The sequence below is a fragment of the Acomys russatus genome, chromosome 4, assembly GCF_903995435.1.
Source record: "Acomys russatus chromosome 4, mAcoRus1.1, whole genome shotgun sequence".
Taxonomy (NCBI): domain Eukaryota; kingdom Metazoa; phylum Chordata; class Mammalia; order Rodentia; family Muridae; genus Acomys; species Acomys russatus.
In genome coordinates this window covers 46,275,424-46,287,255 of record NC_067140.1, presented here as the reverse complement: position 1 = coordinate 46,287,255, position 11,832 = coordinate 46,275,424, and the positions used below count along the sequence as shown (strand labels likewise).

At 40.1% G+C, this 11,832-nt stretch overlaps 1 protein-coding gene across 2 annotated transcripts in view; it reads left to right on the top strand.

Moving 5' to 3' along the window:
• Window positions 1–9,802: 9,802 nt before the first annotated feature.
• The window catches only part of Mettl15 (methyltransferase like 15), a 173,338-nt gene continuing 171,308 nt past the window's right edge, over window positions 9,803–11,832 (top strand). The window contains exon 1 of one of the 2 annotated variants that reach the window (XM_051144301.1): window positions 9,803–9,914. The gene's annotated coding sequence lies outside the window, so the exon portion shown is untranslated. Of the gene's footprint in view, window positions 9,999–11,832 lie in introns of both variants that reach the window. The other variant, XM_051144300.1, reaches the window with a different exon arrangement.

Sequence of the window (11,832 nt, the reverse complement as noted above, 5' to 3'; positions counted from 1 at the left end):
TACCTGGGGATTTCTTTGAAATTAAAAAGGAAAAACAAAAATCACTATTAGTTTTACTTAAAACTGGTATGTAATAATCATTTAAAAGATATCTTTTTATGTTCCATTTACCTGGGAAATGTATTATCAGGAGAAATGTATATACATGCTGTCCCATAATCTTAAACACCCCTACAAAATGGCACACTTGTAACAAAAGTACATTGTAACATTGCAAGAATTTCCTGAAATATCCATCAAACTCTTGGGCTTAAGCTTAAACTCAAATACTATAGCTGATTATGATTTGATTTTCACAACGGCTCTAGCAGTTTTCAGGTTGGATCATGGAAATGGTCAGGAAAGGATCTTTCTGAATTGTATCAGGGTAACAATGGGAGCTTTAGCTTGGAAACTCCTTTAAGTAAAAGCGATCTTGTGTGAAGGTGTCTTGGCATTGGAAAGTGATGCACCTGGGCTGCTCTCTACCTGTATCTCAGAGATATACTGGGTTAGTTTTGAAGGCTGCAGTGACTAGCTGGTACACATCTGAAGAGCAAACAGTATACACTACTTATTTATTCAGAGGTCCTAGACTCTGATTTCTTAATGACATGCAAATTTAAAGAACACCAGTAAATGCATGAATTGTGCACAGGAACAAAAAGAAACTAACAAAGGCCAACAGGTGGAAAAGTTCAACTACCCATGAAACAACTGAAAACCCTTCAGTCATGACACTTCCACTTCTGCAAAATGCACGTGCACACACACTTTTACACCCCGCTGCCCCAACATTTAAGTTGGAACAGTTTCTCCTGCTTGCAGCATTCCTTAATTGCCCGGTTGAAGTCCTATGGTCTTTCCCCTGTCCACATTAGCATGTCTATTGTGTTACTGTTCAGTTCACGTTTAGGCAGCCATGATCTGAGACACTACAGTGATAGCTGACATTATTTGGAGACACAATATACAGAAAACCCCTTGATTCTCTGGCTTAATTCCAGCACTAAGAAACCTGAATAGGAAGGGTAGCTGTGAGTTCTTGGCTACTTTGGGTTCCAGCATGAAGAAAAGGTTGGGCATATAGTACACTTTTAATCCCAGAATATGGGAAGCAGAGGCAGGCCCATCTTAGTGAGTTTGAGGCCAGTCTGTTGCAAAAAGTGAGTTCCAGTCAACTAGGGCTGCAGAGACCAGTTTGGAGGGGAGAAAGCAAGCAAGTAAAAAAACAAAAAAAACAAAACAAAAAACAAAAAAGCCCAACCCAAGCCAAACAAACAAAAACCCAAGACAAACGAAATATCCCCAAAGAGATCTTGAGGTGAGCTACTTAGTGTGTGCCACATCTGCACCACTTAGGTTCCTGTCTGTAAGCTGCTGTTGAGAGGTCCAGTCCTTGCTATCTCTTTCTTCAGTTAGCATACCTTTAGTAACACTGGAGTACACCTGCATGAGACTGGGTTTGTGCGGCACCTGTGCACTCAAGGCTTGCTTCTGGTGCCATGTCAGGCCTGCTCTGTCCTTGCTAAGGACACTCATGTTACAGGAACAGCCTGTACTACTGAAAACAGTTAAAGAAAGACCACTGAACTGAGTCTTTACCAGAGTCTATGCTGAGAAGAAGAGTTCTCGATATTCTCATCACAAAGGAATAAATGTCAAGAGACGGTTCTATGTCTTAGATGAATTGGCTTAGTCAACAATGGATAATGCCAAATATACTGTATTCCACAAATATACTTCAGTATTATTCACTAATCAACAACAACAACAACCAAGAAGTTCCACCAGTTGAGCATAGAGAAGGTGAAAAGCTACTAATGTAGAGATTTTCATACAAAAAATTATGGCTAAGGAAAAATACTAGGGTGGTACTGGTGTATGAGCTAGAATGAAGTGAATAGTTTTGAATATTGGGATTAAATAACTGAGGCATATACTTTGACTAAAATGTATGACTAGAAGGCCCTGGAATATGTGCAGATATGGAATACTATGAAATATTCCAGTCAACAAGAGGGAAATCATGCCTGGTACTGAAAACCAACCAGCTACCCAGGGCTGGTGAAGTCACAGATTTTAGAGGTGAACTTCCAATCACTTTACTAAACCAGCCCAATCCCTAACTACATTATCATTGTCTTATGCCCGCAGGCAAGGATAGTCTTCACCAGTTATCTCTTTGCTATAGGTGAAGACCATTACAAAATGGTACAACCAATCAGAAAGTAGAGGTATGGAGTCAGTCCCAGTGGCTACATCAAAACAACTACCACACTGCAGGTGCAGGGAAGACTGAGGAAGAGGTGGTGGAAAAATCACGAGAGCCAAAGAAACAGAGAATGTGTCTTCTAGGAATAAGGGAAACTCAAACCACAAAGCCTCACCAAGAGGACTACCTAAAAATCAGCTGAACAAGATGACAATGAATATGAGAAAGCCCAGCAGGCCTACACAAAGAACTCCAGGATACTAAGGACACTAAGAACAAATTGCAGGCTTCACTCTACTTTCATAATTATGAGGTTCAAATTAAAGTCAGCAGGCTTGGCAACAAGTGCCATTAAATGCTGAGCCACCTTGCTGGCCCATGTCTGTATATTTCAGGTGGCAAACTTAAGTCTGTAAGAGTGGTAAGCTTGTGCAAAGTGGAAGCTAATGGAGCTACAAGGCTAGTTTTTGGCATGGTCAATTTAATTAAATCATTTATTTCCTTTATAACTGTTTAGTTTCAAATGCCTGGATGTAATTTTATCTGTAGAGCCTAAAGAACGCTCAAGGGAATCCTTGCTTTCTTGTGCTCCAGCTAGAGAACAGAGAGGAATAGGAAATAGGATCAATCTTTCTTAAAATCTATAAAGGGTTATGATACCAAGTTACATTTGAGAGTGTACTTCATAAACTCTTTTTAGAGACTGTCCAAACTTCTTCCAGAAATGATACTTGAATAACACGTCTTTTAAAATACCTACAAAAATTTCCAATTAGCTACAAACTCCTTTGGCCCTCATTAAAGATTTTGAAAGCTTAGTCTCACCTGTACCTAGTTTTCTTTTCAAACAATGAAAGATTAATCATATTTTTAAAGAATCATGCATTTTCCTAGTTAGTGAGAACAAGTGAATCAAGCGGTCTTCCCTCCATGCTAGTGACTGAATCTAAGACTTGTGCCCTCCCACAGAAGTCCACTAACAGTCCGATTTTCTTAAAAGAATTCATAGAGCTGATAGAATAATCAAATGTAAAGACCAGGCATTGTGACACATTTGTAGTTACAGCTTCTGAGGAGGCTGAGGGAGGACAGATTAAACGCAGGTATCAGAGACCAGTGTCTAACACTGAGATGCCTACACAATGAGAAATACATTTAACATGTTTTTGCTCAAAACGTCACAGGCTTTTTCAAAATAACTCCAGAGTCCAGAAACGTGTGTATCACACATGTAAATGTATTACATTTTACTTATTCTCTGTGTGTGTTTTATGTGTCTGTGGGCACATGTATAACATCATGCATGTGGAGGTCTGTGGACAACTTGTAAGAGTCAATTCTTTCTCTATCACATAGATTCCAAGAATGTACCTTTAGCCACTGGACTATGTCACTGGTCCCAGAAATATATTCCTTAAAGGTAAAACATATTACTGGGAAAAGATCTTCACCAACCCTACATCTGACAAAGCTCTAATATCCAAAATATAAGGAACTCAAGAAATTAAACACCACCAAACCAAATAACTCAATTAAGAAATGGGGCTCAGAACTAAACAGAGAATTCTCAACAGAGGAATATCAAATGGCTGAGAAACACTTAAAGAAATGCTCAACATCCTTAGTCATCAGAGAAATGAAAATCTAAACAACTCTGAGATTCCATCTTATCCCATCAGAATGGCTAAGATCAAAAATTCAAGTGATACTACATGCTGGCGAGGATGTGGAGAAAGAGAAACACTCCTTCATTGCTGGTGGGAATGCAAACTTGTACAACCACTTTGGAAATCAATCTGGCCCTTTCTCAGAAAACTGGGAATAGGGCTTCCCCGAGACCCAACTATTCCACTCCTTGGAATACACCCAGAAGATGCTCCACCACACAAAAAGGACATATGCTCAAGCATGTTCATAGTAGCTTTATTCATAATATCCAGAACCTGGAAATAATCTAAATGTCCCTCAGTCGAAGAATGTATAAAGAAACTGCGGTACATATACATGGAATACTACTTACCTATTAAAAACAAGGAAATCTTGAAATTTGCAAGCAAATTTGTAGTCAAATGTATGGAACTAGAAATGATCATACCGAGTGAGTTAACCCAGAAGCAGAAAGACTCACATGGTATATACTCACTAGTCCAAAAGGCTTGCCCCATGGAAGTCTTCACTTACCAGGAGATTGAGATAGATGTGAGGACACCCTATTGGGATTCTAGGTGAGAGAAATGTAGGAGAATGGGGAAATAGAAAGATCCAGAGGGTCCTAGAAACCTACAAGAAGAACATCATGAAGGGTGGATCTGGGCTCAGAGAGGTTTGCTCAAACAACTGCACCAATCAAGCACAGTACAACCAGTAAACATCGAACCCCTACTCAGATCTAGCCAATGGACAGGACATTCTCCACAGTTGTGTGGAGAGTGGGGACTGACTCTGCCATGAACTGTGGTGCCCCATATTTGACCACTTCCCCTTGGCGGGGAAGCCTGGTGGCACTCAGAGAAAGAATAAACAGGCTACCAAGATGAGACATGATAGCCTATGACCATATAGTGGGGGAGGAGGTCCCCCTCAGTCATAGTCATAGGGGAGGGGAATAGGGTGAAAGCAGGCGGGAGGGAGGAATGGGAGGATACAAGTGATGGGAAAACAACTGAGTTATACTCTGAATAAATTAATTTTTTAAAAAGTTAAAAAAATATTTCAAGTATACTGACATCCTCAAGAAATTAATGATAAAATTCCTATATTAAAAAAGTATGTTCTTTTGTAACATGGGTAACTAGGAGATCCATACTTAGTTGATTCTGTGTCAAGTACAGAGACTATATTTAATATGAAATAGTTGTTGTTATCTGTGGAATAAGATGATGATTTGCAAACTCTTTTCGGACAATGCTCTGATGTTGTTGAAGTAGAATCATAAGAGCCAACGGTTACGATTTCTTGGGTGAGAATAAAATAAGCCTATAGAGCACCACAGAATACTGACCCATCCCAGAGAGTGGGTACAGACGAGGATAACGGAGGACTATAGCTGGAGATATCTAAACTCAGGAATAAAGTAGACGGTATTTAAGAGTCTTTCCTGCTCCAAATGGTATGATTATTTTATACATTAAGAGAGTCCAGAGGAGTGGGAAATGCTGAAATGATAGCAAATGGGATTGTTATTTTATACCTCTACAGTTCTCAAATATATAATTAACAATATAAATAAAAAAAAATATATATATAAAACAAAGAACCCAAATAGTAATTTACTCACGTATAGTCCCTAAAATGTTTCCTTATAAAAATTAAAATTATATATTTGCTTTAAAAATTTAAAGATACTTAGCTGGCATTAAGAAGTATATGTATTCAAGATATACTGTTATCATACATATAATATGTAATGACTTCAGCAATAAGTTGAAAGTCTGTCAGCATGCACTCCCCATCCTGTGAACTATAATTCAGTTTATATGATTGGATTGGTATCTACCTATTTCCCCACTCCTCACCAAGCAGTAAACATTGCTTTACTCTTCTGTGCATTTTCCTGGAAACTCAGCACTAAGCAGAAAAATTTTGTTCACTAAGGCAAGAATAAAGGATGAAATATAACTTAGTTTTTTGATGTTTTTCTAGTATCGCACAGTAACTATTCTCAACAAATACGACACAGAGACTTGTATTAGGCCCATATGGAGACATCTACAATAGTGGTGATTATGAGTTGCTCTCTGCCAGGAACTATGGCAAACATTTCATATTCATGACATCCAACCCTCATAGAAACCATGCAAGGCTGGCTTACAGACAAAAACTTAGCCATGTTTCCACATGTTATTATAATAACGAAGCAGAAAATGCAGTCAGGTACAACCCCAAATTTCATGACGAAGAAACAGAAAAGACTGCTTTCAAACAGAGATACTGACACATAATGACATAGCTAGGAATTATTTCAAACTCAAGTAGAAAATTCCAATCCCAGTTTAGAACAGAGAACAGGATTTTCAGTTGCAGTTTCTATCTGGGTTAACTTTGCTGTCAGAGCCATCGCACTGACCAAGTTTCAAACACTAGGAAAGAATGACAAGTAGCACTGGAGGGATGATCAGCACTGATAGTGTGCTAATTTTCTGTCTGTCTTTCTTTCTGTTGCCTCTCATAGCATTAACATAGTCATGTTATTGTGTCTTTGTTGGTGTGAGGTATAACTATAGTGGGACAAGATGCTCTTGAAAATGAGAAATCTTGCATATGTGTTAGTACTGATTCAATTACAGAATACTTCTCAAGGCAATAACTTTTACTAAAATGTTTCTTATAAGACACTGAATTTAATAGCAAGCACTATTTATCGCCTCTGTGGATTTTGTATTCTCTACCTGCAAAGTTCCAGAAAACCTTCCAAAACCTACGGTGGGAAGTGGGCATGGTGGAATGACATCACCAACAAATTTAGTTCTCGTCCAATTAATTATCCCCTTTCATATTATAATGAGCAACAGCCAGCTTTGGCTTCTTTGTAAGGGCAAGGCCAATGAGCTCCTAAAAGAAAGGGTGGCAGAGACAGCAGACTGTGGAGCTACTTCTGGTTTCCAGGCACTTAAGTTTTCTTTGTGATCTTCACCAATACAAGTGGGCAGTCAGGGCTGGTCTTGCCCAATGCTACAACCGGACTCTAAACTGACCAGAGCGCCTCTCTACACAAAAGCTCCTCGCTTAACAGTAAAGCCCAGAAGTCGTACACTCACGTGTACATCCCAAACAGGATACTCTGAAAATGGAATCCGGAAGGAACCTCACACTCCTAGAGGCTGGACTATGAGAGTCCTCAGTCCAAGTCTCGGGAAAGGGCCAGCTACCCTTTAAAGGGGCCCGCCTCCTGCCGGGGCTCTAAGGCGAACCCCGGGACCTCAGTGCTGGGAGCGGCTGGCGGCCTGGCATACTAAGGCAGACTGTCCTACCAGCCGCAGTACCAACGGGACCCTCGTCCCGCACTTCCCGCCGAAAGCTACTTTGTCCGTGGACCTGACCGCAGACGCCAGATCCTCCACTCCGGTGACCCGAGAATTAACCCGTGCGCCGCGGACACGCCGTCCACTCCACTCACCTAGAAGTAGTGACAGCGACAACTTGGCAGAAACGGCTTCCAGGCGCTTCAACCACAGCCACAAATTCAAACCCAAGCCAGTTTCCTCAGCTCTCCATTTCATTGGCTGCCGTCTGATGACGTCATCACGTCGTCCGTTTTTCCCCAGCGTCTCTCAGTTTGGCGCCAGAGGCCAGGCCTCACGAGCCGGAGGGAAAAGCTGCTTTTCTGGGCGTCGCCGTGGCAACGCGCGCGGTTGTTTCCGGGAGCGGTGGCGGAGGTGGGCGGAGCTAGGGCAAAGGTACAGGTGGGAAGCAGCCCCCGGGATCTTTAGTGCGGCTGCACACCCTTGCCTTGGGGCCTTATGGGCCTTGTGTGGTGTTTCTCCTAGGGGAAAAGGCGGAGTCTGTGGGCGAGTTAAAAAGCTTGGGTTACTTGGTTCTTTTCCCTTTCTCATTAACCAGCCCAAGGAATTAGATCTCATCCTAGGAAAGGTATGGAGCCTCCACCTGAATTAATTGGAAACCCCAGTCTTACGGAACCAGGCCCAAGTCTTTTTTGTGGTCAGGCCTTCCTGGCCTGCTTCAGTTATTGGTGATTGAAAATATTTGGTATTTGACGGCGTTTAACATGATCCAAGTTGTAACATTACAAAATAAAGTCACTTAACGATAATGGCCTAGGACATTATTGGATCAGGTGATTTTAGTTCTGAATTGTATTATTTCTGAGTGCATACTTTAGAAAGAAAAACGCATGGAAACTTGGGAAGTATATTTACTAAGATAACTTATATTTCAATTTGGCAATATTTGTATTTTGTTAGGCAAGCCTTCTATCAGTGTGTTGACGTTTTCAGGCCCTTTGGAAAAATTTAGTATTATGATCTGAATTTCATTTTTATTGTTTATGTGACTAGTATGTGAATATTGGAGATTTTAGGAGCGTATTAGTATGCAATGACAACATCTTTCCCTTCCTGGAATTTAGATTCCTGTTGATTGAATATCACTGTAAAAATAGGATGTTACAGTGCAGAGCATTATCAATCTATCACCTATCTACCTACCTACCTTCCTACCTATGTATCGTCTATCTAGACAGGGTCTTGCTTGGTAGCCTAGGCTGCCCTGGAGCTTGCTATGTAGACATGACTGCCACGGAACTCGCTGAGATCCCCCTGCCTGCAGATATCTGCCTGCAGAGTTTGGGGATTAAAGGGGTGGATCACCACACCCAGCAGTGCAGAGGATTGTTTGTGCCGAAAACCCAAAGATTATGGACAATCCCTACATCTATTGAAAAAAAGAATCGGCAGCATTGCAAATTATATATCATGCATGCTTCTCTACATTTTTATGAGCCCTGAATAGTGCATCAATAAAATGGCTATTTATTTCTGCTTGTATTATATGTACCCGTTAATGACATCATCATTTGTGTGGTACTGGGTTTTAATATTTCCTCACTATATAGTGAGGTGTCTCAGGCATATTATTAATCCTTACACACTACCTCAGTTTGTTCTCAAAACAGACTATAAGATGTAAGCATATTGTTTTTATTTTATTCTGAAAAAATTGAAGTGTTAGAAAAACCTATATATGCAAGTATTCATCTTGTAAAACAAACCAAAATTCTGCCATTTGTTTTTTAAAAGTATTTTCTACGTCAAGTGACTAAAACAATATTTTAATCTAGTTTGAAGATATATTTATCTTGCCATCTTGAAAAATTACATTGGTGAATGAATAAGCAGACAAGTAAATTTAATCTTTTTCTTTTGACACCCACACTGTATAAGTTTCCTACTGCCATAGGTGTAGCCATACCCAATCCAAATACTATCCACTTAATTTCAGTTCTGCATTGCACTTGCTTTATCGTAGAGTTCCAGGTATGAGACCCATACTCTTTTGTTTGTTTGTTTGTTTTGTTTTTGTTTTTGTTTTTTTCGTGACAGGGTTTCTCTGTAAAACAGCCCTGGTTGCTTCATTGACCAGGCTGGCCTTGAACTCACAGAGATCCACCCACCTCTGCCTCCAGAGTGCTGGGATTAAAGGCGTGTGCAACCACGCCTGGCTAAAATCCATAATCTCGTGGAATCATGCATTTGATTAAAACGGAGATGTTTTGACAGTATAATCAATGCCGTTGCTGTGCAGTGGCAGCTCAGGAGTTTGACAGCAGTTATAGCAGGACAAGAGAATCTAATGCTTCTTAACAAAATGAAAGAGAAGAGGAAAGAACCCAAATTTCCCAAAAGTACAGGGCTAAGGAAGTTGAAAATTTCACCTTTGGTTAGAAAATGGACAAGGTTTGGAGCCATTACAAAATGTATGCATTTTTTATAGTTGACAGAAGAGAAAATTAAAAGTTACATTTAAACTTGTGTCGGGCACCAAAACAATTAACAAAACACCTTAAGAGTGAATTCAAGCTGACATTGGTGAGATCTTATTTTCCCAGGAAGTTCTTTTGAAACCTTTTGACCCTCAATGCCCTTTCACAGCAGGTGCTGTGAGTAGCGGAACAAAAGGCAGACGCTCCTCAGTTGTTCCGACGGACAAGGGCCCCAGCAGTCCCATCTGTCCGTTCTTACAAGTTTCCCCACCCCGGACCTAGGTATATGCAAATTCACGTTAACTTGCGTTTTGCCACCGCCGCTGGCCCAACTTAGAAGCTGACTGAGGACTCTTTTTGCCCAAGGTGAGGAGAAGTGCCAAGTTCCTAGTTCGTAGTTAGAGACCTTGCTCTTTTGCTGTTAGGGTTGTAGGCTGTGGATCCTCTCTCAAGCCAAGGAAACAAGCCCCTCCCCCAACTCCTCGGGTGTCCTTGTCAGCATAACTTTGAAGAGCTCCTGCTTTCCCAGTCTTCCTTTTGAAGATTTGCCCAGGAAGGGCTGGGATCTTTTGACTACAGGGTGCGTTGCTCCCGCTTCCAAGCTTTTCTGCCTTCCCTCCAGCCTCTGTGTCGCCTTTCTAGCCTTAAAATTACATTTGTAACTTTTCCTCTCAGGGCAAACTAAACCTAGTAGCAGTTAGCAGCCCGAAGGAAGTACTCTTTATAGTTTGTACTCAGTCTGTATTCCTTGCTAATTTTGTGGTCTCCACAGCTTAAGGGAACTTTGCCCACGTAGAAAAGTTAAATGACTTACTTAAAACAAGGCGCAATCTGCTTTAGAGTCCAGGCTTACTGGCTTGCAGTAGTAAATTAGACAATCTTACAGGATATCAGAGAGCTCTGGTTTCTTTGGTAGGAGAATGGGCTGCAAAGAAGAAATTCCCTTTACACTTTGCACTCAGTAATTTTTAGGACACTATCCCAGATAAGCGATACTACAAATAATCTAAGGACTACAATTAACAATTTATTTGTAACTCCTCCATGCTTGCCTGGGTTACAAGCTTAGTTAGATCATAATTTTAAAAAGATTATGATTTACCTTGAACATAGTTAAACGAACGCATAAAATTCGAGGACAATAAAGAATAAAATCCTGGGTGCAAACAATTTTGTGTCCGTTTTTATTACCTTTACATCCACATTGTTTTGAGGTTTATATTGGCAGCAATGTTTAAAAAAAGAAAAAGAAAGAAAGAAAGAAAGAAAGAAAGAAAGAAAGAAAGAAAGAGCGAACGAACCTGGGACTTGAGGACATAGCTCAGTGGTTAAATATGTGTACTGTTGAGGACCTGAGTTCAGTTCTCAGCGCCCACATCATTTTAGTCACCACTGCTCATAACTCCAGCTCTGGGGGAGACAGTACCTCTGGCCTCTATGGGTACCTGCATTCATATATACTTGTGTTCATATGTTCATAAGCCATTAAAATTGTCTGGACATAGAGTTTAGGCACTTTGCAGATTCCTGGTTCCATTCTTTTGCCTGGGGCCTTGTGTGCCTTTTATTGGAGATCTTGCAACACTGTTGCTTCTAAGCAGAGCAAAGAGAGAGTATGGGAGGTTGTTTCCATTAATAGTATAATTCATGAGATAATATATAATCAATGTAGTGTACCATTAAATTGTATGGTTACATTAAATATTTCAGTTGGGTTATGTTTATAACACTGGGTATAAAGATTTCCAGCTCTAATGATAGGTCTCTTGAATTATAGTTACGGTTATGGCTCTGGCTATGTGGGAGCTATTTAGTTTCTTCAGTGTATACTATAGGTATAATTACACTTAACTCCAAGAATAATGATAAAGATCTGAGGATGTAGAAAGAATTTTGCTTAGAATTGTTGGCACTTAGAGCTGTTAAAAATCAGCTATTATTCTGAAAAAAGTTAGATAACAAAAAGTAAAGGGTAGCTGTGCTTGATTTTTGTAAGTTATTTGAAGAATTTCAAGAATAATTTACAATTTGTTTAATTGGTTGATGCTTACGATCTATAAATTCCCCTTAGAATTTTATTTCTAGTTCCTTTGACAGCATCATATTTTCATTGTCACTGTTTCTCATTGTTACATAATATAGCAGATTATGTCTGAAGCAAATTGGATGTATTATCCCGAAGGTGACATCTTCATGTTCT